The sequence below is a fragment of the Triticum dicoccoides genome, chromosome 3A (assembly GCF_002162155.2).
Source record: "Triticum dicoccoides isolate Atlit2015 ecotype Zavitan chromosome 3A, WEW_v2.0, whole genome shotgun sequence".
Classification (NCBI taxonomy): domain Eukaryota; kingdom Viridiplantae; phylum Streptophyta; class Magnoliopsida; order Poales; family Poaceae; genus Triticum; species Triticum dicoccoides.
In genome coordinates this window covers 583,690,725-583,718,541 of record NC_041384.1, presented here as the reverse complement: position 1 = coordinate 583,718,541, position 27,817 = coordinate 583,690,725, and the positions used below count along the sequence as shown (strand labels likewise).

The 27,817-nt window shown below is 46.8% G+C and overlaps 1 pseudogene; it reads left to right on the top strand.

The window, feature by feature from the left end:
- Window positions 1-27,817, top strand: part of LOC119272611 — a 74,652-nt pseudogene that overhangs the window by 36,752 nt on the left and 10,083 nt on the right.

Below are 27,817 nucleotides of genomic sequence, written 5' to 3'. Positions count from 1 at the left end.
GTAATTACATGTCGTTTTCGTTGACACACAGGTCATAAATAAATTAAGACAACTCCTATGGCTCCTGCCGGTTGTCATATTCATTTACATGCAAGTCGTGATTCCTATTACAAGAACATGATCAATCTTATATATCACATATATCATTCATCACATCCTTTTGGCCATATCACATCACATAGCATACCCTGCAAAAACAAGTTAGACATCCTCTAATTGTTGTTGCATGTTTTACATGGCTGCTATGGGTTTCTAGCAAGAACGTTTCTTACCTACGCAAAACCACAACGATGATATGCCAATTGCTATTTACCCTTCATAAGGACCCTTTGCATCGAATCCGATCCAATTAAAGTGGGAGAGACAGACACTCGCCAGCCACCTTATGCATCAAGTGCATATCAGTCGGTGGAACCAATCTCACATAAGCGTACGTGTAAGGTCGGTCCGGGCCGCTTCATCCCACAATGCCGCCGGATCAAGATAAGACTAGTAACAGTAAGCAAATTGAACAAATCATCGCCCACAACTGCTTTGTGTTCTACTCATGCATATAATCTACGCATAGACCTAGCTCATGATGCCACTGTTGGGGAACGTAGCAATAATTCAAAAAAATCCTATGTCTCACCAAGATCAATCTAGGAGATAATAGCAACGAGAGAGAGGGAGTGCTTCTTCATACCCTTGAAGATCGCTAAGCGGAAGCGTTACAAGAACATGGTTGGTGGAGTCATACACACAGCGATTCAGATCACGGTCGATTCCGATCTAAGTGCCGAACAACGGCGCCTCCGCATTCAACACACGTACAGCCCGGGGACGTCTCCTCCTTCTTGATAGAGCAAGGGGAGAGGAGAAGTTGAGGGAGAACTCCGACAGCATGACGACGTGGTGGTGATGGAGCTCGTGGTTCTCCGGCAGGGCTTCACCAAGCGCTACGGAGGAGGAGGAGGAGGTGTAGGAGAGGGGAAGGGGCTGCGCCAGGGGATGTGTCTAGGTCTTCTGGCAGCCCTCCCACCCCCACTATTTATAGGAGAAGTGGAGAGGGACCGGCCTCTTCAGATCCCATCTAGGGGAGGGGCGGCGACCAGGGAGGGAACCCTAGATGGGTTTTGGGCGCCCCCACCCCTAGAAGACTTGCCCCCAAGCGAGGAGGGAAGGCTACCCTAGGGGAGGCGCCCCCACCTCTCCTGGTTACGTGAGATGGGGTGGGAGGGGCGCACAGCCCCTTTAGTGGGCTGGTGTGCCCCTTCCCCTTGGCCCATAAGGCCCCCCAACACTTGCCGGGGCCTCCGAAACCACTTTCGGACATGCTGGTCGTCACCCGGCACCCCCGGAACAATTCCGGACTCCAATACCCTTCGTCCAATATATCGATCTTCACCTCCGGACCATTCGGGAACTCCTCGTCACATCCGGGATCTCATCCAGGACTCTGAACAACCTTCAGTAACCACATACTATTTCCCATAACAACTTTAGCGTCACCGAACCTTAAGTGTGTAGACCCTACGGGTTCGGGAACCATGCAGACATGACCGAGACATCTCTCCGGTCAATAACCAATAGCGGGATCTGGATACCCATATTGGCTCCCACATGTTCCATGATGATCTCATCGGATGAACCACGATGTCGGGGATTCAATCAATCCCGTATACAATTCCCTTTGTCTATCGGTATGTTACTTGCCCGAGATTCGATCGTCGGTATCCCCATACCTCGTTCAATCTCGTTACCGGCAAGTCTCTTTACTCGTACCATAACGCATGATCCCGTGGCTATCTTCTTAGTCACATTGAGCTCATTATGATGATGCATTACCGAGTGGGCCCAGAGATACCTCTCCGTCATAGAGAGTGACAAATCCTAGTCTCGATTCGTGCCAACCCAACTGACACTTTCGGAGATACCTGTAGTGCACCTTTATAGCCACCCAGTTACATTGTGACGTTTGGTACACCCAAAGCATTCATACGGTATCCGGGATTTGCACAATCTCATGGTCTAAGGAAATGATACTTGACATTAGAAAAGCTTTAGCAAACGAACTACACGATCTTGTACTATGCTTAAGATTGGGTCTTGTCCATCACATCATTCTCCTAATGATGTGATCTCGTTATCAATGACATCCAATGTCCATGGTCAGGAAACCATGACCATCTATTGATCAACGAGCTAGTCAACTAGAGTCTTACTAGGGACATGTTGTGGTATTACCCATGATACTTTTCCGGAAACCCTTCGGCGCCCAGGGCGATTAGGGTTTGGCGGAACTTGGCGGCGCCTGTGGACTAGATCGATGGGGCGCACGTGAGATCGCCGGGCAGGGATGGCCACATCGTCTGCCAGCGGCAGCGGAGGTCTGGGGAGAGGCGCTCTCGCCCAAGTCTGCCAGGGCTCGTCTCGAGGAACAATTGGGGAAACTGGAAATCTCAGAGGAGGAGGCGACACCGCTGGTTCTTGATGATCGAGTTGATGGCGCTTTGGAGAAGTGGCTGATCGCGGGCAAGGTATTGCATCGCAACATATTGCATATCCAGACAATCTCCAACGCGCTACGTCCTGCATGGGGAAACCCTAAAGGACTGTCTTTCCGCATCGTCAGGGAAAACATGTTTGTAGCAGAGTTCGCTACAAAGCGAGATCGGGACCGCGTGTGGGAAGGAAGTCCATGGCATATCAGCAAGCACGCTGTCATCCTTTCTGAGTTTTCCAATTTCATGAGACCGTCAGAGCTCAGGTTTGATAAGCTTCAAGTCTGGGCTAGGGTTGTGAACCTCCCGTTTAATCTCCGGGATGAGGCGTGGAGTAGAGCGATTGCTAAGCAACTGGACAAGAACGCAACTGATATCCACTTTGATCATCGCGGAGGCTACCTGCACGCCCGCATTACCCTGGATGTAGCGAAGCCATTGAGAAGGTGGATCTTGATTGAATCGGCAAGGAGGGGGCAGACTGATCCGTATGACATACAATATGAAAATATACCTCACTTTTGCTTCTCATGTGGACGACTGGGACACTCCGACTTGCTCTGTCCAACACTTGGCATGAGAGATGGACATGGTGATTTGCCTTTTGGCAAGGGGCTGAGACCGGGGGAATATAATAGGAGACCTACTGCATCCGAGAGCTCATCATCAAATAGTCAGCAAGCACGTAACAGTAAGCAGGACACAAAGAAATCTAGTACGGCTGATGATGGGGGGAAAGAGGTGAATTCACCAAAAAAGAGGAATGTGGCGCCCAAGCGGAAGGGGCGGCCGCCGACACAAGTGTACCGTAGGGTGGAGATGCCCCTGTTGATGAACTCTGCAGCAAACGATGGACAGGGGACTACTGCTATCCGTACAGACACATCTGTTGCAGGGGAAGGTGTTGGGGAACGTAGTAATTTCAAAAAAATTCCTACGCACACGCAAGATCATGGTGATGCATAGCAACAAGAGGGGAGAGTGTTGTCCACGTACCCTCGTAGACCAAAAGCAGAAGCGTTAGCACAACGTGGTTGATGTAGTCGTACGTCTTCACGTTCCGACCGATCAAGTACCGAACGCACGGCACCTCCGAGTTCAGCACACGTTCAGCCCGATGACGTCCCTCTAACTCCGATCCAGCCGAGTGTTGAGGGATAGTTTCGTCAGCACGACGGCGTGGTGACGATGTTGATGTTCTACCGACGCAGAGCTTCGCCTAAGCACCGCTACAGTATTATCGAGGTGGACTATGGTGGAGGGGGGCACCGCACACGGCTAAGAGACGATCAACTTGATCAACTTGTGTGTCTAGAGGTGCCTCCCTGCCCTGTATATAAAGGAGCAAGGGGGGTGCGGCCATCCAAGGGGAGAGGCGCGTCGGAGGAGTCCTACTCCCACCGGGAGTAGGACTCCCCCCCCCTTTTCCTAGTTGGATTAGGACTTGGGAGGGGGGAGAAGGAAAGAGGGGGGCCGACCCCCTTTGCCCTAAACCAATTCAGTTTGGGCCTTGGGGGGCGCGCCCCACACTTCCCTTACTTCCCTCCTTTTCCACTAAGGCCCATGTAGGCCCATTAAGCGCCCGGGGGTTCCGGTAACCTCCCGCTACTCCGGTAAAATCCCGATTTCACCCGGAACACTTCCAATATCCAAACATAGGCTTCCAATATATCAATCTTCATGTCTCGGCCATTTCGAGACTCCTCGTCATGTCCTTGATCACATCCGGGACTCCGAACAACCTTCGGTACATCAAAACATAAAACTCATAATATAACTGTCATCATAGCGTTAAGCGTGCGGACCCTACGGGTTCGAGAACTATGTAGACATGAACGAGACACGTCTCCGGTCAATAACCAATAGCGGAACCTGGAAGCTCATATTGGCTCCTACATATTATACGAAGATCTTTATCGGTCAGACCGCATAACAACATACGTTGTTCCCTTTGTCATCGGTATGTTACTTGCCCGAGATTCGATCGTCGGTATCTCAATACCTAGTTCAATCTCGTTACCGGCAAGTCTCTTTACTTGTTCCGTAATACATCATCCCACAACCAACTCATTAGTTGCAATGCTTGCAAGGCTTAAGTGATGTGCATTACCGAGAGGGCCTAGAGATACCTCTCCGACAATCGGAGTGACAAATCCTAATCTCGAAATAAGCCAACCCAACAAGTACCTTCGGAGACACCTTTAGAGCACCTTTATAATCACCCAGTTACGTTGTAACATTTGGTAGCACACAAAGTGTTCCTCTGGTAAACGGGAGTTGCATAATCTCATAGTCATAGGAACATGTATAAGTCATGAAGAAAAGCAATAGCAACAAACTAAACAATCAAGTGCTAAGCTAAAGGAATGTAGTTTTGTTTATCCATTTGACAGATTTCATAAAATGCGGCAATTGCTAACATGATTCGGACAGACTTAAGCATAGATACGAGTGAGAAACTCTCATCGTAGTCAACACCTTGAACTTGTCGAAAACCTTTTGCAACAAGTCGAGATTTATAGACAATAACATTACCGTCAGCGTTAGTCTTCTTCTTGAAGATCCATTTATTCTCAATTGCTTGCCGATCAACGGGCAAGTCAACCAAAGTCCACACTTAGTTCTCATACATGGATCCCATCTCAGATTTCATGGCCTCAAGCCATTTTGGGGAATCTGGGCTCACCATCGCTTCTTCATAGTTCGTAGGTTCGCCATGGTCTAGTAACATAACTTCCAGAACAGGATTACCGTACCACTCTGGTGCGGATCTTACTCTGATTGACCTACGAGTTTCAGTAACAACTTGATCTAAAGTTTCATGATCATCATCATTAACTTCCTCACTGATTGGTGTAGGTGTCGCAGAAACCATTTTCTGTGATGAACTACTTTCCAATAAGGGAGCAGGTACAGTTACCTCATCAAGTTCTACTTTCCTCCCACTCACTGCTTTCGAGAGAAACTCCTTCTCTAGAAAAACTCCGAATTTAGCAACAAAAGTATTGCCTTCGGATCTGTGATAGAAGGTGTACCCAACAGTCTCCTTTGGGTATCCTAGGAAGACACATTTCTCCGATTTTGGTTCGAGCTTATCAGGTTGAAGCTTTTTCACATAAGCATCGCAGCCCCAAACTTTCAGAAACGACAACTTTGGTTTCTTACCAAACCACAGTTCATAAGGCGTCGTCTCAACGGATTTCGATGGTGCCCTATTTAACGTGAATGCAGCTGTCTCTAATGCATAACCCCAAAACGATAGTGGTAGATCGGTAAGAGACATCATAGATCGCACCATATCTAATAAAGTACGGTTATGACGTTCGGACACACCATTACACTGTGGTGTTCCAGGTGGCATGAGTAGTGAAACTATTTCACATTGATTTAACTGAAGGCCAAACTCTTAACTCAAATATTTTACCTCTGCGATCATATCGTAGAAACTTTTATTTTCTTGTTATGATGATTCTCCACTTCACTCTAAAATTCTTTGAACTTTTCAAATGTTTGAGACTTGTGTTTCATCAAGTAGATATACCCATATCTGCTCAAATCATCTGTGAAGGTCAGAAAATAACGATACTTGCCGCGAGCCTTAACACTCATCGGACCGCATACATCAGTATGTATTATTTCCAATAAGTCAGTTGCTCGCTCCATTGTTCCGGAGAACGGAGTCTTAGTCATCTTGCCCATGAGGCATGGTTCGCAAGCATCAAGTGATTCCAAAAGTCCATCAGCATGGAGTTTCTTCATGCTCTTTACACCAATATGACCTAAATGACTGTGCCACAAATAAGTTGCACTATCATTATTAACTTTGCATCTTTTGGTTTCAATATTATGAATATGTGTATCACTACGATCGAGATCCAACGAACCATTTTCATTGGGTGTGTAACCATATAAGGTTTTATTTATGTAAACAGAACAACAATTTATTCTCTTACTTAAATGAATAACTGTATTGCAATAAACATGATCAAATCATATTCATGCTCAATGCAAACACCAAATAACACTTATTTAGGTTCAACACTAATCCCGAAAGTATAGGGAGTGTGCGATGATGATCATATCAATCTTGGAACCACTCCCAACACACATCGTTACTTCACCCTTAACTAGTCTATGTTCATTCTGCAACTCCTGTTTCGAGTTACTACTGTTAGCAACTGAACCAGTATCAAATACCGAGGGGTTGCTACGAACACTAGTAAAATACACATCAATAATCTGTATATCAAATATACCTTTGTTCACTTTGCCATCCTTGTTATCCGCCAAATACTTGGGGCAGTTCCGCTTCCAGTGACCAGTCCCTTTGCAGTAGAAGCACTTAGTCTCAGGCTTAGGACCAGACTTGGGCTTCTTCACTTGAGCAGCAACTTGCTTGCCGTTCTTCTTGAAGTTCCCCTTCTTCCCTTTGCCCTTTTCTTGAAACTAGTGGTCTTGTCTACCATCAACACTTGCTATTTTTCTTGATTTCTACCTTGTTGATTTCAGCATTACGAAGAGCTTGGGAATTGTTTCTGTTATCCCTTGAATATCATTGTTCATCACGAAGTTCTGCTAACTTGGTGATGGTGACTAGAGAATTCTGTCAATCACTATCTTATCTGGAAGATTAACTCCCACTTGATTCAAGCGATTGTAGTACCCAGACAATCTGAGCACATGCTCACTGCTTGAGCTATTCTCCTCCATCTTTTTAGTTGTAGAACTTGTTGGAGACTTCATATCTCTCAACTCGGGTATTTGCTTGAAATATTAACTTCAACTCCTGGAACATCTCATATGGTCCATGACATTCAAAACGTCTTTGAAGTCCTGATTCTAAGCCGTTAAGCATGGTGCACTAAACTATCAAGTAGTCATCATATTGAGCTAGCCAAACGTTCATAACGTCTGCATCTACTCCTGCAATAGGTCTGTCACCTAGCGGTGCATCAAAGACATAATTCTTTTATGCAGCAATGAGGATAATCCTCAGATCACAGATCCAATCCGCATCATTGCTACTAACATTTTTCAACATAATTTTTCTCTAGGAACACAATAAACTGGGAGCAACATCGCGAGCTATTGATCTACAACATAGATATGCTAATACTACCAGGACTAATTTCATGATAAATTAAAGTTCAATTAATCATATTACTTAAGAACTCCCACTTAGACAGACATCCCTCTAATCTTCTAAGTGATCACGTGATCCATATCAACTAAACCATGTCCGATCATCATGTGAGATGGAGTAGTTTCAATGGTGAACATCACTATGTTGATCATATCTACTATATGGTTCACGCTCAACCTTTCGGTCTCCATGTTCCGAGGCCATATCTGTTATATGCTAGGCTCGTCAAGTTTAACATGAGTATTCCATGTGTGCAACTGTTTTGCACCTGTTGTATTTGAACGTAGAGCCTATTACACCCGATCATCATGTGGTGTCTCAGCACGAAGAACTTTTGCAACGGTGCATACTCAGGGAGAACACTTGTACCTTGATAATTTAGTGAGAGATCATATTATAATGCTACCCTCCATCAAAGCAAGATAAGATGCATAAAAGATAAACATCACATGCAATCAATATAAGTGATATGATATGGCCATCATCATTTTGTGCTTGTGATCTCCATCTCCGAAGCACCATCATGATCACCATCGTCACAGGCGCGACACCTTGATCTCCATCGTAGCATCGTTGTCATCTCGCCAACTTATGCTTCTATGACTATCGCTACCGCTTAGTGATAAAGTAAAGCATTACAGGGCGATTGCATTGCATCCAATAAAGCGACAACCATATGGCTCCTGCTAGTTGCCGATAACTCGGTTACAAAACATGATCATCTCATACAATAAAATTTAGCATCATGTCTTGACCATATCACATCACAACATGCCCTGCAAAAACAAGTTAGACGTCCTCTACTTTGTTGTTGCAAGTTTTACGTGGCTGCTGCGGGCTTAGCAAGAACCGTTCTTACCTACGCATCAAAACCACAATGATAGTTTGTCAAGTTGGTGTTGTTTTAACCTTCGCAAGGACCGGGCGTAGCCACACTCGGTTCAACTAAAGTTGGAGAAACTGACACCCGCCAGCCACCTGTGTGCAAAGCACGTCGGTAGAACCAGTCTCGCGTAAGCATAAGCGTAATGTCGGTACGGGCCGCTTCATCCAACAATATGTCAGGACCCCGATTCCAAGTCACATCGATCTAGCCGGTAACACCTCATATCACTTTGCGGCCTCACGCACGGTATCCCACGGGTGTCGCCTCACCATGGCCCGGGACCGTTTGCGCCTTTTGGCTCACGTATATGATAGTGTCGCTAGCATCCGTATGATAGAGAACCCGGGCCAACATGGCTAGTCGTGAACCCAAAGCGGCACAGACCTATGGAGACAGGCATACATGAATCACATCGAACATGTCGGTCATCAGCGAGTGATTCTGGGTTGTAGCACTGGGCTAACAGGACTCCGGGGAACCCGGGCTGTAGCAGGCTAGGCAGGACTCCGGATATCACCGCGTGACATTTCCCCGAAGGGACAGACATAGGAACGAAGTGAAACACATGCCGGCCAGTCAAGTGTCCTGAGTAGTAGTGCTGGGCTAGCAGGACTCCGGTGAACCGGGCAATAGCGGACTACTATGGCTCGAGGAACACTAGACTACATTTCCCCATAAGAAGGGCTGCCAAGGATAAACAACTAGATTGTCGGATCCCACTCATACCAAGCATTTCAATCATACACACAATATGCCCGATATGAGTACATACAACATGGCATCACAACAAAACTCTACAACTCAAGTACCTTATTTAAAGGCTCCAAAGAGCCATACATAACATGTTCATACAGATAGGGGTCACATGACCCGACACTCAAGTCATACAATCATACAAGCACATGCGAAAGCAACTAGTCTGAGTATAGACTCTAGAAAGAAAGAAGGCTTCTCGAAGCCTGTCTATCTACATAGGGCCCTCCATGGCCAGGATCACCACCTGGGTGGCTAGTCACTCGTCAACGTCAAGGTCTACGTAGAACCCATCAGAGGGGGCGGTGTTGTCGTCTGAAAACAGTAATTAAGCAAACATGAGTACAAAGGTACTCAGCAAGTCTTACATCAGAACCTACTATACATGCTTATTCTCAAGAAGGTGGTGGGGTTAATGCAGCAAGCCAGCTTTGATTCTTGGCTAAGCTATCCTACGGAACTTCACTAGTAAAATAGTTTTCGCACACGAGTCCACTACTCACCAACACAATACTCCACCGGGGATCCTCCCTCGTCATCCTACGAGAGGGCCATCCTCGGTACTCACACTTATCTTGAGTCTTTTATTAGTACCCATTAACTTGTCTATGAACTGTATAGGCAACCAAGTAGTCCTTTACCGCGGACGCGGCTATTCGAATAGTTTTATACCCTGCAGGGGTGTACTTCTTCATACACGCTTTCACCAGTTACCGCCGCTTACACGACATGTACTCGGCAACCTTCAAGCGGAAGCCCAGCGATGGTGTCGGCCACGGCCTACCTAAACACTTAAGTCTCTAGTCCAGGTTTATCGCCTATCCAGGTTCCATCCGCAGGGAGTCCGGCCGAGGTTTCCACATACGGCCCCGAACGATGTGAACAGGGTCCCGAGACGCCTAACGGGCGCCCGGCATACCCGGCCACGGTGTATCTACTGCAACATAGCCCACCCCTAGGGTCAGCGCTACGCACGGCCGCCAACACATAACCTACAAACACCAGAAACTAGTTGCAACTCCTGGACAGAGTACTAGGGTGGTTAAGAAGCCGAGAGGGTCAATTAAGGATCCCAATGCATGGTAGTAGCTGAATCTTAAATCACACATACAAATCTCAGTTCTTAGGGACGGCCTCAATGAAACAACCCACCATGTACTCCTACATGGCCTCTCATCGATACCTTTACCAAAACATGTTCAACACATCCCTCACATTATCGGCATAAGCATTTCACTCTGGCCCATCACCGAGATGAACCAGACCTGACACAACTCTAAGCATAGCAGGCATAGCAAGGTAGGAATCACATACATGGCTCAATCAACTCCTACACATGCTAGTGGGTTTCATCTAGTTTCTGTGGCAATGACAGGTCATGCAGAGGATAAGGGTTCAACTAGCATAGCACACAACTGTTTGAATCGCGTTGTCTTAATGCAGTAAACAAGAGTAGAAGCGAGAACATGGGTTTGTATCGGAATGATCAATGGTTGCTTGCCTGATGGAGTGGTAGTGGGATACTGCCCTTCAGTTGGATACTCGTGAATATCCTCGAAGGTAGAACCTACCACGAAGAACACATCGGAACACAATCAACACATGACGATATGCAACAATATGATGCATGCTATGACATGGCAATATGAATGTGTCTTGGCCTAATGCAAGATATAATAGAAAGGAATGAACTCATTTGAATCAAAGATTCAAATATTAGCTCATTAAACATGGCCTTAATAGTGCATTTCCTTATTCTGCTTAAACAGCAAGGTAAACTTGTTTTGTCATGCATGAAACCATTACAGATGGATAGATTGAATTTTTCTGATCATTTTTCATATATAAATCTTTGAATTTGGAGCTATGGTTGATTTTCTATGATTTTTTGAAGTTTTAACTATTTTCTGGAAATTCCTGAATAAAAATAAACCCAGAAAATGCATTACTGCATTAGCATTACGTCAAGGTGACGTCAGTGGTCAACGGGGACGTCCAGGTCAAACCTGACTGGTGGGTCCCGTGTGTCAGTAGTTAATTAAGCTAATTATTTTTAATTGAAACTAATCTGATTTAGTTAACATAGGGGACCCACTTGTCATTGACTCAGGGGAGTCAAACTGGGGTCAAACCCCTGGTCAGCGGGGCTAATCCTGCCGGTGTTAAGTCATCGGCGAGGCCGAGACGGCGGAGGGCTTCGGATTTGGTCCTCCGGTGACCAAATCGACGGCGGAGACGTGCTACGCGTAGCTGGGGCTCGCGCGCATCTAATGGGGCAAGTGGGAGGAGCTGGGGTGGAGCGAGCTCGCCGGAATCGAGCTCGTGGCGGCGGCCGGAGTTCGGGCGGGGTTGGTTTCGCGGCTACGGTGCACGGGAGAAGGAGCTGGTGGTGGCTACGGTTCCTGGTGCTGCGCTGAGCACAACGGCGAGCTTGGCCTCGAGCCACTGTGGCTCTAGCCACGACGGCGCCATGGTCGGCGGTGGGGAGCTCTCGGGTGCGGTGGGAATGGCGGCTACAGAGGCCAAACGAGCACGAAAGCTAGGGAAAAAGGAAGAGGAGCTCATAGCGGGGTCGGAGAGGGGGTCAGCGAGCTCAGGAAGGACTTGAGGCCGGCGAATCGAACGACGGTGTCCGGCGGCCGTGGACGGGGAAGAAGGGCACCACGTCGTCTTGGGGTCATCCGAGCTTGCATGGGTCGACGGAGAGGTCCAGGGTGACGAGGCGGAGCGATTGGGCTCGTCGGAGGGGCGAGGGAGTGGCTCTGGTGGCAACTACGGCGATCGGCAGCGAGGGACGCGCTCGGCCATCGCGGGAGAGAGTGAGGGAGACGAGGGGGAGAGTGCGACAGGATGAGAGGGGGCGTGGGGTTCGCGTGGCATCTCTGGACGTCTCCATGCGTCAGCAGAAGCAGGAGGTGGCCGGCGTGTGGCCGCGGGCGCAGGCCACGCGCTCGGTGTCCTTCTGGCGGGAGGAGGACGACGACTGGCAGGGCCAGTCGGCTGGGCCGAGCCAGGTGGGCTGGCCAGCACAGGTAAGGCCCAGGTGGGCTTCCCTCTCTCCTTTTTTTATTTGTTTCTGTTTTTCTATTTAACTGCAACTGTTGGGCTTTAATTAAAATACTAAAACGTTTCCAAAAATTCTGAAAATAATTGTGGGCTCTGTTTAGATTATTTCCAACAGCAAACATTTATTTCCAGAATTATTTGAGCATTTAAATTATTTTATAGCATTTAAATGCCCAAATTCAAATACTTATGGTTTAATTCAATGACCTTCTGTTGACCTAGAAAATTGTGCACCAATTTTGCCAGAGGTTCTAACCTAAGACAAAGAGGGTGAACTTTTTAGAAGGGCATTTCAGGTTCATTGAAAATAATTTTAGTAAACCCTAGTTGTTTCCAGGGGGTGTTGGGGGTTCTGTCATCCCCATTTCAAATTTAAGAGGAAAATAAACATGATGCACACTCTAATGCTTGAACTAGCTAGGGTGTGACACAATACGGCCGAACCAAAGTATGACATGCTGGTAAGCAGTATGACTTATATCGCCCACAACTCACATGTGTTCTACTCGTGCACATAACGTCAACCATAAAACCAGGCTCAGATGCCACTGTTGGGGAACGTAGTAATTTCAAAAAAATTCCTACGCACACGCAAGATCATGGTGATGCATAGCAGCGAGAGGGGAGAGTGTTGTCCACGTACCCTCGTAGACCGAAAGCGGAAGCGTTAGCACAACGCGGTTGATGTAGTCGTACGTCTTCACGTTCCGACCGATCAAGTACCGAACGCACGGTACCTCCGAGTTCAGCACACGTTCAGCCCGATGACGTCCCTCTAACTCCGATCCAGCAAAGTGTTGAGGGAGAGTTTCGTCATCACGACGGTGTGGTGACGATGTTGATGTTCTACTCACGCAGGGCTTCGCCTAAGCACCGCTACAGTATTGTCGAGGTGGACTATGGTGGAGGGGGGCACCGCACACGGCTAAGAGACGATCAACTTGATCAACTTGTGTGTTAGAGGTGCCTCCCTGCCCCTGTATATAAAGGAGCAAGGGGTGCGGCCGGCCAAGGGGAGAGGCGCGCCGGAGGAGTCCTACTCCCACCGGGAGTAGGAATCCCCCCTTTTCCTAGTTGGATTAGGACTTGGGAGGGGGGAAGAAGGAAAGAGGGGGCCCGGCCCCCTTTTCCCTAAACCAATTCGGTTTGGGCCTTGGGGGCGTCCCCACACTTCCCTTGCTTCCCTCCTTTTCCACTAAGGCCCATGTAGGCCCGTTAAGCCCCCGGGGGGTTCCGGTAACCTCCCGGTACTCCAGTAAAATCCCGATTTCACCCGGAACACTTCCGATATCCAAACATAGGCTTCCAATATATCAATCTTCATGTCTCGACCATTTCGAGACTCCTCATCATGTGCGTGATCACATCCGGGACTCCGAACAACCTTCAGTACATCAAAACATAAAACTCATAATATAACTGTCATCGTAGCGTTAAGCGTGCGGACCCTACGGGTTCGAGAACTATGTAGACATGACCGAGACACGTCTCCGGTCAATAACCAATAGCGGAACCTGGGTGCTCATATTGGCTCCTACATATTCTACAAAGATCTTTATCGGTCAGACCGCATAACAACATACGTTGTTCCCTTTGTCATCGGTATGTTACTTGCCAGAGATTCGATCGTCGGTATCTCAATACCTAGTTCAATCTCGTTACCGGCAAGTCTCTTTACTCGTTCCGTAACACATACTTGCAAGGCTTAAGTGATGTGCATTACGGAGAGGGCCCAGAGATACCTCTCCGACAATCGGAGTGACAAATCCTAATCTCGAAATACGCCAACCCAACAAGTACCTTCGGAGACACCTGTAGAGCACCTTTATAATCACCTAGTTACATTGTGATGTTTGGTAGCACACAAAGTGTTCCTCTGGTAAACGGGAGTTGCATAATCTCATAGTCATAGGAACATGTATAAGTCATGAAGAAAGCAATAGCAACAAACTAAACGATCAAAGTGTTCCTCTTCCGTTAGCTTAGCACTTGATCGTTTAGTTTGTTGCTATTGCTTTCTTCATGACTTATACATGTTCCTATGACTATGAGATTATGCAACTCCCGTTTACCAGAGGAACACTTTGTGTGCTACCAAACATCACAACGTAACTGGGTGATTATAAAGGTGCTCTACAGGTGTCTCCGAAGGTACTTGTTGGGTTGGCGTATTTCGAGATTAGGATTTGTCACTCCGATTGTCGGAGAGGTATCTCTGGGCTGTTGGAAATATGCCCTAGAGGCAATAATAAATTGGTTATTATTATATTTCCTTGTTCATGATAATCGTTTATTATCCATGCTAGAATTGTATTGATAGGAAACTCAAATACATGTGTGGATACATAGACACCACCATGTCCCTAGTAAGCCTCTAGTTGACTAGCTCGTTGATCAATAGATGGTTACAGTTTCCTGACCATGGACATTGGATGTCGTTGATAACGGGATCACATCATTAGGAGAATGATGTAATGGACAAGACCCAATCCTAAGCGTAGCACAAGATGGTGTAGTTCGTTTGCTAAAGCTTTTCTAATGTCAAGTATCATTTCCTTAGACCATGAGATTGTGCAACTCCCAGATACCGTAGGAGTGCTTTGGGTGTGCCAAACGTCACAACGTAACTGGGTGGCTATAAAGGTACACTACAGGTATCTCCGAAAGTGTCTGTTGGGTTGGCACGAATCGAGACTGGGATTTGTCACTCCGTGTAAAGGGAGAGGTATCTCTGGGCCCACTCGGTAGGACATCATCATAATGTGCATAATGTGACCAAGGAGTTGATCAGGGGATGATGTGTTACGGAACGAGTAAAGAGACTTGCCGGTAACGAGATTGAACAAGGTATCGGGATACCGACGATCGAATCTCGGGCAAGTACAATACCGCTGGACAAAGGGAATTGAATACGGGATTGATTGAATCCTCGACATCGTGGTTCATCCGATGAGATCATCGTGGAACATGTGGGAGCCAACATGGGTATCCAGATCCCGCTGTTGGTTATTGGCCGAAGAGTTGTCTCGGTCATGTCTGCATGGTTCCCGAACCCGTAGGGTCTACACACTTAAGGTTCGGTGACGCTAGAGTTGTTATGGGAAATAGTATGTGGTTACCGAAGGTTGTTCGGAGTCCCGGATGAGATCCCGGACATGACGAGGAGCTCCGGAATGGTCCGGAGGTGAAGATCGGTATATTGGACGAAGGGTATTGGAGTCCGGAATTATTCCGGGGGTACCAGGTGATGACCAGCATGTCCGAAAGGGGTTTCGGAGGCCCCGGCAAGCGTTGGGGGGCCTTATGGGCCAAGTGGAGAGGGCACATCAGTCCACTAAGGGGCTGAGCGCCCCTCCCACCCCATCTCACGTAATCAGGAGAGGTGGGGGCGCCACCCCTAGGGCAGCCGCCCCTCCCGGCTTGAGGGGCAAGTTTCCTAGGGGTGGGGGCGCCCAAACCCATCTAGGGTTTCCCCTGTGCCCGCCGCCCCTCCCCTAGGGAACCCTAGGGCGCCTCCCACTCCTCCCTTCCCCCTATATATAGTGAGGGAGAGAGAGGGCAGCCGCACCCTTCCCCTGGCGCAGCCCTCTTCCTCCTCCAACACCTCATCCTCCTCCGTAGTGCTTGGCGAAGCCCTGCCGGAGAACCACGAGCTCCATAACCACCACGCCGTCGTGCTGTCGGAGTTTTCCCTCAACTTCTCCTCTCACCTTGCTGGATCAAGAAGGAGGAGACGTCTCCCAACCGTACGTGTGTTGAACGCGGAGGTGCCGTCCGTTCGGTGCTAGGATCATCGGTGATTTGGATCACAACGAGTACGACTCCATCAATCCCGTTCACTTGAACGCTTCCGCTTAGAGATCTACAAGGGTATGTAGATGCACTCTCCTTCCCCTCGTTGCTAGATTACTCCATAGATTGATCTTGGTGATGCGTAGAAAGTTTTTGAATTTCTGCTACGATCCCCAACAGTGGCATCATGAGCTAGGTCTATGCATAGTTTCTATGCACGAGTAGAACACAAAGCAGTTGTGGGCGTCGATATTTTCAATTTACTTGCCGTTACTAGTCTTATCTTGATTCGGTGGCATCATGGGATGAAGCGGCCCGGACCGACCTTACACGTACTCTTACGTGAGACTGGTTCCACCGACTGACATGCACTAGTTGCATAAGGTGGCTAGCGGGTGTCTGTCTCTCCCACTTCAGTCGGATCGGATTCGATGAAAAGGGTCCTTATGAAGGGTAAATAGAAATTGGCATATCACGTTGTGGTTTTCGCGTAGGTAAGAAACGTTCTTGCTAGAAACCTATAGCAGCCATGTAAAAACTTGCAACAACAATTAGAGGACGTCTAACATGTTTTTGCAGCATGTGCCGTGTGATGTGATATGGCCACAAGGATGTGATGAATGATATATGTGATGTATGAGATTGATCATGTTCTTGTAATAGGAATTACGACTTGCATGTCGATGAGTATGACAACCGGCAGGAGCCATAGGAGTTGTCTTAATTTATTTATGACCTGCGTGTCAAAATAAATGTCATGTAATTACTTTACTTTATTGCTAAAGCGTTAGCCATAGTAGTAGAAGTAATAGATGACGAGACAACTTCAAGAAGACACGATGATGGAGATCATGATGATGGAGATCATGGTGTCATGCCGGTGACAATGATGATCATGGAGCCCCGAAGATGGAGATCAAAAGGAGCAAAATGATATTGGCCATATCATGTCACTATTTGATTGCGTGTGATGTTTATCATGTTTTACATCTTATTTGCTTAGAACGACGGTAGCTTAAATAAGATGATCCCTCTCTAAAATTTCAAGAAAAGTGTTCCCCCTAACTGTGCACCGTTGCAAAGGTTCGTTGTTTCGAAGCACCACGTGATGATCGGGTGTGATAGATTCTAACATTCGAATACAATGGGTGTAAGCCAGATTTACACACGCAATATACTTAGGTTGACTTGACGAGCCTAGCATGTACAGACATGGCCTCGGAACACGGAAGACCGAAAGGTCGAGCATGAGTTGTATAGAAGATACGATCAACATGAAGATGTTCACCGATGTTGACTAGTCTGTCTCACGTGATGATCGGACACGGCCTAGTCGATTCGGATCATGTTTCACTTAGATGACTAGATGGATGTCTGTCTGAGTGGGAGTTCATTAAATAATTTGATTAGATGAACTCAATTATCATGAACATAGTCTAAATTGTCTTTGCAAATATGTTGTAGATAAATAGCTCACGTTGTAGCTCCCTGTTTCAATACGTTCCTAGAGAAAGACCAAGTTGAAAGATATTGTAAGCAATGATGCGGACTAGGTCCATAGTCCGAGGAGTGTCCTCACTGCTACACAGAAGGCTTACGTCCTTGATGCACCGCTCAATGTGCAAACCCCTACAACATCGTCTGTGGATGTTGTGAACACCTGACAGACACATCCTGATGGCTACTTGATAGTTTAGTGCACCATACTTTACGGCTTAGAATCGGGATTCCAATGACGTTTTGAACGCCATAGAACATATGAGATGTTCCAAGAGCTGAAATTGGGATTTCAGGCTCATGCCCGTGTTGAGAGGTGTGAGACCTCTGACAAGTTCTTTTGCCAACAAGATGGAGGAGAATAGCTCAGCTAGTGAGCATGTGCTCAGAATGTCTGGGTGCTACAATCACTTAAATCAAGTGGGAGTTAAACTTCCAGATAATATAGTGATTGATAGAGTTCTCTAGACACTATCACTAAGCTACTAGATCTTCGTGATGAACTACGACATGCAAGGGATGGAGTTGATCCCGGAGCTGTTCGCGGTGCTTAAGACCGCAAAAGGTAGAAATCAAGAAGGAGCATCAAGTGTTGATGGTTTAACAAGACCACTGGTTTCAAGAAGGGCAAGGGCTAGAAGGGAAACTTCATGGATGGCAAACCAGTTGCCGCTCCAGTGAAGGAACCCAAGGTTGAACCCAAACCCGAGACTAAGTGCTTCTATTGTAAGGGGAACGGTCACTGGTAGCGGAATTACCCCAAATGCATGGTAGATAAGAAGGCTGGAAACTTCAACAAAGTATATATGTGTTATTAATGTGTACCTCACTAGTACTCCTGGTAGCAGTTGGGTATTGGATACCGGTTCAGTTGCTATCATTGGTGACTTGAAGCAAAAGCTACGGACTAAACGGAGAATGGCTGAGGGCGAGGTGACGATGTGTGTTGGAAGTGTTTCCAAAGTTGATGAGATCACCATCGCACGCTCCATCTGCCTTCGGGATTAGAATTGAACCTAGATAAATGTTATCAGGTGTCCATGTTGAGCATGAATATGATTAGATCATGTTCATTGCAATACAGTTATTCATTTAAGTTAGATGGTTATTCTGTTTACATGAATAATACCTTTCATGGTCATGCACCCTATGTGAATGGTTCATTGAATCTCGGTCATGGTAATACACATGTTCACGCCAAAAGATGTAGAGTTAATAATGATAGTACCACTTTCTTGTGGCACTGCCGCTTAGGTCATATTGGCGTAAGATGCATGAAGAAACTCCATATCGATGGATGTTTGGAGTCACTTGATTTTGAATCGCTTGACACATGCGAGCCATGCCTCATAGGCAGGATGACTAATACCCCGTTTTCAGGTACAATGAAACGGGCAAGTGACTTATTGGAAATCATACATGCTGATGCGTGTGATCCAATGAGAATTGAAGTGCGCGGTGGATATCGCTATTTTCTCATCATCACTGATGATTTGAGTAGATATAGGTATATTTACTTAATGAAGCACAAGTCTGAAACGTTTGAAAAGTTCAAGCTATTTCAGAGTGAAGTTAAGAATCATCATAACAAGAAGATCAAATTCCTACGATCTGATCAATGAGAATTTCTGAATTATGAGTTTGGCAATCACTTAAGATATTGTGGAATTGTTTCACAGTTGAAGCCACCTGGAACACCACAGTTGTAATGGTGTGTCCGAACGTCGTAATCGAACTTTATGAGATATGGTGCGATCTATGATGTATCTTACCGATCTACCATTTTCATTTTGAGGTTATGCGTTAGAGACAGCTGCATTCACTTTAGATAGGACACCATATAAGTCCGTTGAGACGACGCCGTATGAAAACTGGTTTGGCAAGAAACCAAAGTTGTCATTTCTTAATGTTTGGGGCTGCGATGCTTAAGGCTTTAGCCGGAGAAGCTCGAACCCAAAAGCGGACAAACACATCTTCATAGGATACCCAAAGGTGATAGTTGGGTATACCTTCTATCTCTGATCCGAGGGCAAATTGTTTGTTGCTAAGAACGGGTCCTTTCTCGAGAAGGAGTTTCTCTCAAAAGAATTGAGTGGGAGGAAGATAGAACTTGATGAGGTTGTCGAACCTTTACTTCAACCAGAGAGTGATGCAACACAGAAAGATGTTTTCTGTGGTGCCTACGTCTGTTGAATAAGAAGTTAATGATAGTGATCATGAAGCTTCGGATCAAGTTGCTATCGAACCTCGTAGGTCGACAAGGATATGTACCACTCCTGAGTGGTACGATAATCCTGTCTTAGATATCATGTTGTTAGACAACAATGAACCTACGAGCTATGGAGAAGCGATGGTGGGCCCGTATTCCGACAAATGGTTAGAAGCCATGAAATCCGAGATAGGATCCATATATCAAAACAAAGTATGGACTTTGTTGGACTTTCCAGATGATCGGTGAGCCATTGAGATAAATGGATCTTTAAGAAGAAGACGGACGTGGGCGGCAATGTTACCGTCTATGAAGCTCGACTTGTGGGAAAGAATATTTTCACAAGTTCAAGGAGTTGACTCGATGAGAATTTCTCACCCGTAGCGATGCTTAAGTCCGTCGGAATCATGTTAGCATCAGCTGTATTTTTCGATTATGAAATCTTACAGATGGATGTCAAAACAAGTTTTCTTACCAGTTTTCGTAAGAAAAGTTGTATGTGATACAATAAAAGGTTTTGCCGATCCTAAGGATGCTAAAAGGTATGCTGGCTCAAGCAATCCTTCTATGGACTAGAGCAAACATCTCGGAATCGGAATATATGTTCTGATGGAGTGATCAAAGCTTTTAGGTTTATACAATGTTTGTTAGAAACTTGTATTTACAAGAAAGTGAGTGGGAGCACTACAACATTTCTGATAAGTATATGTGGATGACATATTGTTGATTTGAAATAATGTAGAATTTCTGGAAAGCATAAACGTTGTTTGAAGAGTGTTTTTCAAAGGAAGACCTGGATAAAGCTGCTTACAAATTGGGCATCAAGATCTATAGAGATAGATCAAGACGCCTGATGATACTTTCAAAGAACGCACACCTTGACATGTTTTTGAAGGAGTTCAAAATAGATCAGTCAAAGAAGGGGTTCTTACCTGAGTTGTAAGGTGTGAAGTTGAGTAAGACTCAAAGCTTGACCATGGCAGAAGAAAGAGGAAGGACGAAGGTCGTCCCCTATGCTCTTGTCATAGGCTCTATACGGTATGCCATGCTGAGTACCGCACCTGATGTGTGCCTTGCCACATGTCTGGCAAGAGAGTACAAAGGTGATCTAGGACTGGATCACCAGATAGCGGTCGAAATTATCCTTAGAGGAATAAGGAAATGTTTCTCGGTTATGGAGATGATAAAGAGTTCGACGTAAAGAGTTACGTCGATGCAAGCTTAACACCTATCCGGATAGCTCTCAGTAGAGATACCGGATACGTATAATGGAGCAACAATTTGGAATAGCTCCAAGTGGAATGTGGTAGCAGCATCTACGATATGACATAAAGTTTTGCGAAATACATAGGGATCTGAATATGGCAAGACCCGTTGACTACAACCTCTCTCACAAGCATAACATGATCAAACCCAGAACTCATTGAGTGTTAATCACATAGTGATGTGAACTATATTATTGAGTCTAGTAAACTCTTTGGATGTTGGTCACATGGCGATGTGACCTGTGAGTGTTAATCACATGGCGATGTGAACTAGATTATTGACTCTAGTGCAAGTGGGAGACTGTTGGAAATATGCCCTAGAGGCAATAATAAATTGGTTATTATTATATTTCCTTGTTCATGATAATCGTTTATTATCCATGCTAGAATTGTATTGATAGGAAACTCAGATACATGTGTGGATACATAGACACCACCATGTCCCTAGTAAGCCTCTAGTTGACTAGCTCGTTGATCAATAGATGGTTACAGTTTCCTGACCATGGACATTGGATGTCGTTGATAACGGGATCACATCATTAGGAGAATGATGTAATGGACAAGACCCAATCCTAAGCGTAGCACAAGATGGTGTAGTTCGTTTGCTAAAGCTTTTCTAATGTCAAGTATCATTTCCTTAGACCATGAGATTGTGCAACTCCCAGATACCGTAGGAGTGCTTTGGGTGTGCCAAACGTCACAACGTAACTGGGTGGCTATAAAGGTACACTACAGGTATCTCCGAAAGTGTCTGTTGGGTTGGCACGAATCGAGACTGGGATTTGTCACTCCGTGTAAAGGGAGAGGTATCTCTGGGCCCACTCGGTAGGACATCATCATAATGTGCATAATGTGACCAAGGAGTTGATCAGGGGATGATGTGTTACGGAACGAGTAAAGAGACTTGCCGGTAACGAGATTGAACAAGGTATCGGGATACCGACGATCGAATCTCGGGCAAGTACAATACCGCTGGACAAAGGGAATTGAATACGGGATTGATTGAATCCTCGACATCGTGGTTCATCCGATGAGATCATCGTGCAACATGTGGGAGCCAACATGGGTATCCAGATCCCGCTGTTGGTTATTGGCCGGAGAGTTGTCTCCGTCATGTCTGCATGGTTCCCGAACCCGTAGGGTCTACACACTTAAGGTTCGGTGACGCTAGAGTTGTTATGGGAAATAGTATGTGGTTATCGAAGGTTGTTAGGAGTCCCGGATGAGATCTCGGACATGACGAGGAGCTCCGGAATGGTCTAGAGGTGAAGATCGGTATATTGGACGAAGGGTATTGGAGTCCGGAATTGTTCCGGGGGTACCAGGTGATGACCAGCGTGAACGAAAGGGGTTTCGGAGGCCCCGGCAAGCGTTGGGGCCTTATGGGCCAAGGGGAGAGGGCACATCAGCCCACTAAGGGGCTGAGCGCCCCTCCCACCCCATCTCACGTAACCAGGAGAGGTGGGGCGCCACCCCTAGGGCAGCCTCCCCTCCCGGCTTGAGGGGAAAGTTTCCTAGGGGTGGGGGCGCCCAAACCCATCTAGGGTTTCCCCTGTGCCCGCCGCCCCTCCCCTAGGGAACCCTAGGGCGCCTCCCCCTCCTCCCTTCCCCCTATATATAGTGAGGGAGAGAGAGGGCAGCCGCACCCTTCCCCTGGCGCAGCCCTCTTCCTCCTCCAACACCTCATCCTCCTCCGTAGTGCTTGGCGAAGCCCTGCCGAAGAACCACGAGCTCCATAACCACCACACCGTCGTGCTGTCGGAGTTTTCCCTCAACTTCTCCTCTCACCTTGCTGGATCAAGAAGGAGGAGACGTCTCCCAACCATACGTGTGTTGAACGCGGAGGTGCCGTCCGTTCGGCGCTAGGATCATCGGTGATTTGGATCACGACGAGTACGACTCCATCAACCCCGTTCACTTGAACGCTTCCGCTTAGCAATCTAAAAGGGTATGTAGATGCACTCTCCTTCCCCTCGTTGCTAGATTACTCCATAGATTGATCTTGGTGATGCGTAGAATTTTTTTGAATTTCTGCTACGATCCCCGACATGGGCCCTCTTGGTAATGCACATCACCTAAGCCTTGCAAGCATTGCAACTAATGAGTTAGTTGCGAGATGATGTATTACGGAACGAGTAAAGAGACTTGCCAGTAACGATATTGAACTAGGTATTCAGATACCGACGATCGAATCTCGGGCAAGTAACATACCGATGACAAAGGGAACAACGTATGTTGTTATGGGTCTGACCGATAATGATCTTTGTAGAATATGTAGGAGCCAATATGGGCATCCAGGTCCCGCTATTGGTTATTGACCAGAGAGGTGTCTCGGTCATGTCTACATAGTTCTCGAACCCATAGGGTCCGCACGCTTAAGGTTCATTGACGATATAGTACTATATGAGTTATGTATGTTGATGACCGAATGTTTTTTGGAGTCCGGGATGAGATCACGGACATGACGAGGAACTCCGGAATGGTCCAGAGATAAAGTTTGATATATGGGATAGTAGTGTTTGATCTCCGGAAGGGTTCCGGAATTCACCGGAAGGGGTTCCGGATGTTTCCTGAAATGTTTGGGCACGAGAACACTTTATCTGGGCCAAAGGGGAAAGCCCACGAAGCTTTTGGAAAGTGCAAAAGGAAGTTTTGCGAAGACCAGAGGCTAGATGCCAGGAACCCTGGCGTCTAGGGGGTAGACGCCGGGAACCCTGGCGTCTAGCCCTGGAGTCCGAGAAGGACTCTTGCCTTTCGGGTGAAACCGACTTTGAGGAGGCTTTTACTCCAAGTTTCGACCCCGGGGCTCAACATATAAATAGAGGGGTAGGGCTAGCACCAAAGACAGATCAAAAAACACCAAGCCGTGTGCCGGCAACCCCATCCCCTCTAGTTTATCCTCCGTCATAGTTTCCATAGTGCTTAGGCGAAGCCCTGCGGAGATTGTTCTTCACCAACACCGTCACCATGCCGTCGTGCTGCCGAAACTCATCTACTACTTCTCCCCTCTTGCTGGATCGAGAAGGCGAGGACGTCACTGAGCCGAATGTGTGCAGCACTCGGAGGTGCCGTGCTTTCAGTACTTGGATCGGTCGGACGTGAAGACGTACGACTACATCAACCACGTTGATATAACGCTTCCGCGAACGGTCTATGAGGGTACGTAGACAACACTCTCCCCTCTCGTTTCTATGCATCACCATGATCTTGCATGTGTGTAGGAATTTTTTTGAAATTACTACGTTCCCCAACAGAGTCATGGAGTCGTTAGGCGCTTTGCAACAACGGCTCGATCCTTGGGGGAAGAAAGAATTTGGCTGTTTAAGAAGAACTGTCCGAAAATTGCAACAAAGGTTGGACAAGCTACGGTGCTAGTCTGTAGGGCGCGGTCCAAATGAGGAGGAAAAGAGTACGGTCATCAAGTTAAGAGAAGCTCTCCGGCAGGAGGAGATTTGGGTCTGACAATGATCTCGAGTCCTTTGGCTTCGAGATGGTGATAGAAATACAGAATATTTCTAGGCGCAGGCTAAGCAGCGACAACACATCAACAAAATTGTCAGGCTACGCCGGATGGATGGGTCGGTTTGTGCTGATGGAAACGAAGACAAAGTGGAGATACAGAACTTCTATCAGCAATTATACACCTCGCAAGGGTCGACGGACGCAACTGAGGTGTTATCACATGTGCCTGTACAGATCACTCCGGAGATGAACGCGGTTCTGGATGGACTTTTTACTCCGGAAGATGTGCACAAGGCTCTTTTTCAGATGGCGCCATCAAAGGCACCGGGTGTCGATGGCTTCACAGCGGGTTTTTTCCAGAAGCACTGGGAGTTGTTACGTCATGATATAACTAGTGTGGTTCTTGGATTCCTTAATGGAGGGGATCTGCCTTTGGGTTTGAATGATACATCTATAACACTTATACCAAAGGTACGAAACCCCCAAAATATTACTCAATTCCGTCCGATTTCTCTATGCCCGCTCTTGTACAAGATTCCGGCCAAAGCTATCACAAACAAACTGAGAGATTTTATGGATGAGATTATTAGCCAGGAGCAAAGTTCTTTCATTCCAGGTCGCCTCATCATTGATAACATATTGGTTGCATTTGAAAGTGTGCATGCCATGAAACGGAGGAAGAAGGGGAGAACTTTGCATGTGCGGTTAAGTTAGACATGATGAAAGCTTATGATAGGGTGGAATGGAGCTACCTCGAAGCAATCCTCCTTAAATTTGGCTTTGGCATCAACTTAGTGAGATTGATCATGAAGTGTGTCACTTCAGTTCGTTTCTCGATATGGGTAAATGGTGAACAACTACCCTACTTCATGCCCACGTGTGGACTAAGACAAGGTGATCCTATGTCACCCTACTTGTTTTTGCTATGTGCAGAAGGTTTTTCTTCACTATTGAAATATTATGGGCAGATTGATAGAGGCATTCAAGTTAGTTTCAAAGCTCCATGGGTGAATCATCTGCTATTCGTGGATGATAGCCTTATTTTCATGACAGCTGACAGTCAATGTGCATGAAGATTAATCCGCATTCTGCAATTATATGGGGTTGCGTCGGGCCAGTGTGTTAACCGGGAGAAGAGTGCAATTTATTTCAGCCCCAATACGCCGGTTGCTACTAGGCAGACTATCAAGACTATGCTCGATGTGCATGTCGAGGCGTTTAGTGAACGTTAACTTGGCCTACCCACGGCTGTGGGGAAGATTACCAGTGGCACTTTCGATCACATAGGTGACCGTTCGAGAAGCAAGATGCAAGGGTGGTCGGAGAGATTGTTTGCTTGTGCAGGGTGAGAAACTTTGATCAAATCAATTGCCCAGGCAATTCCCACTTTCAGCATGAGTTGTTTTCTTCCCACCAAGAAGGTGTGCAAGAGTTTGACATCCAATATGGCAAGATACTGGTGGAGTAGTTCAATCAATAAGCGTTCTCTGCACTGAATGTCGTGGAAGAAACTTGCAACGCCTAAGTGTAGTGGAGGTATGGGTTTTCGAGACCTACATCTTTTCAACTTGGCCCTTCTCGGTAAGCAGGGATGGCGGCTGTTGACAAGCCCGGATTCGCTGTGTGCTCGAGTTTTAAAGAGCATGTATTTTCCAGACTCGGATTTCATGTAGGCCTCAGCTCCTAAACATTCATCTGCAACTTGGAGGGCCATTATATCTGGCCGTGAGGCTTTACTCACCGGACTAATCAAGAGGGTGGGCGACGGATCATCCATTGCGGTCTGGGATGACCGATGGATTCCATCTACAACAACAATGGCACCTTTGTTCAGGCCTCCAAATACCAATATTTCTTGGGTAAACGATCTCATCGATACCAAAAACTGGACATGGCGGCAGCAGTTGGTTCGGGACACATTCATCTCACCAGACGCGGAGGCCATCCTCAATATTCCACTCCGGTCTGGTTGGGGTGATGATTTCCTTGCATGGACACATGAAACTTTAGGTAACTACACCGTTAAATCGGCGTACCATGCTCTTATGATTCGCAACGAGCGTCAAGCTCTAGAAGAAGGGACGAATACCAGATCCTCGATTGATAATCAGCGGCTGTGGAATGGTTTGTGGAAGTTGAATGTGATGCCAAAAGTGATGGTGTTCTTCTGGCGGGTACTAAGGGGATTTCTGCCTGATGAGTGTACCCTTAAGCATCGGCACTTGAGACAGATAGGACCGTGCAAAATATGCATGGCGATGGATGAGGACATGGAGCATGCTCTGTTGATATGCTCACACGCACGCCAATTCTGGGATGAAGCGCAACAGCTTTTTGACTTCCATATGCCGCGACTACACCCAGATACGTGGGCGAGAGACATAATCTGTGATGACAGATTCACGAGTAGAGACCAAGCCATCATAGTTTCAGTTATGTGGTCGGTTTGGCACTCTAGAAACAAGCTGACGCATGGGGAAGACAATCTGGATCCTGCTTTTTCAGTTCGCAGAACCAGGGAAACACTCTCACTTCTAGAGATCCCTCGGCGTCATGCAATCTTGTTGCCTGGACATGGATGGCGCCCCCCGGACATGGAATTTATAAAAATCAACACCGATGCTGCGATCCGTAGGGAGTACGGCAAGGGTGGCGGGGGCGAAGTTGCTCGATCAGCAAGTTCCTTTCAAGGTGCTTGGAGCAAACCATACCCGGGTGTGACTGACCCCCTCATCGCGGAGACGATGGCAGTTCGTGACGACATCATCTTCGCCAAGCTACGGGGTTTTTCGAAAGTCGTGATCGAGACAGATTGCTTGGAGGTAGTAAACCTTTGGGCCGCTCGACACGATTCTCGCTCTATTGTGGCACCCATCTTAGTAGAAATTGGAGAGCTAGCTAGCACTTTTACTTCTTTTGTAATTCAGCATGTATCCAGGTCAGCTAATGGTCCAGCTCATATCTGTGCTAAGCATGCTTGCACGATTGATGGAACCGAGAGTTGGCTTGACAACACTCCTAGCTTCCTGATCAGCAGCCTATTGGCTGACTGCTCGGCGAACGCCTTCGTTTAATAAAGCTCCCAAATTTCCCCCCGCAAAAAAGGGACATGTTGTGGTCTATGTATTCACACATGTATTACGGTTTCCGGTTAATACAATTATAGCATGAACAATAGACAATTATCATGAACAAGGAAATACAATAATAACCATTTTATTATTGCCTCTATGGCATATTTCCAACAAGAACAGTCGGTTT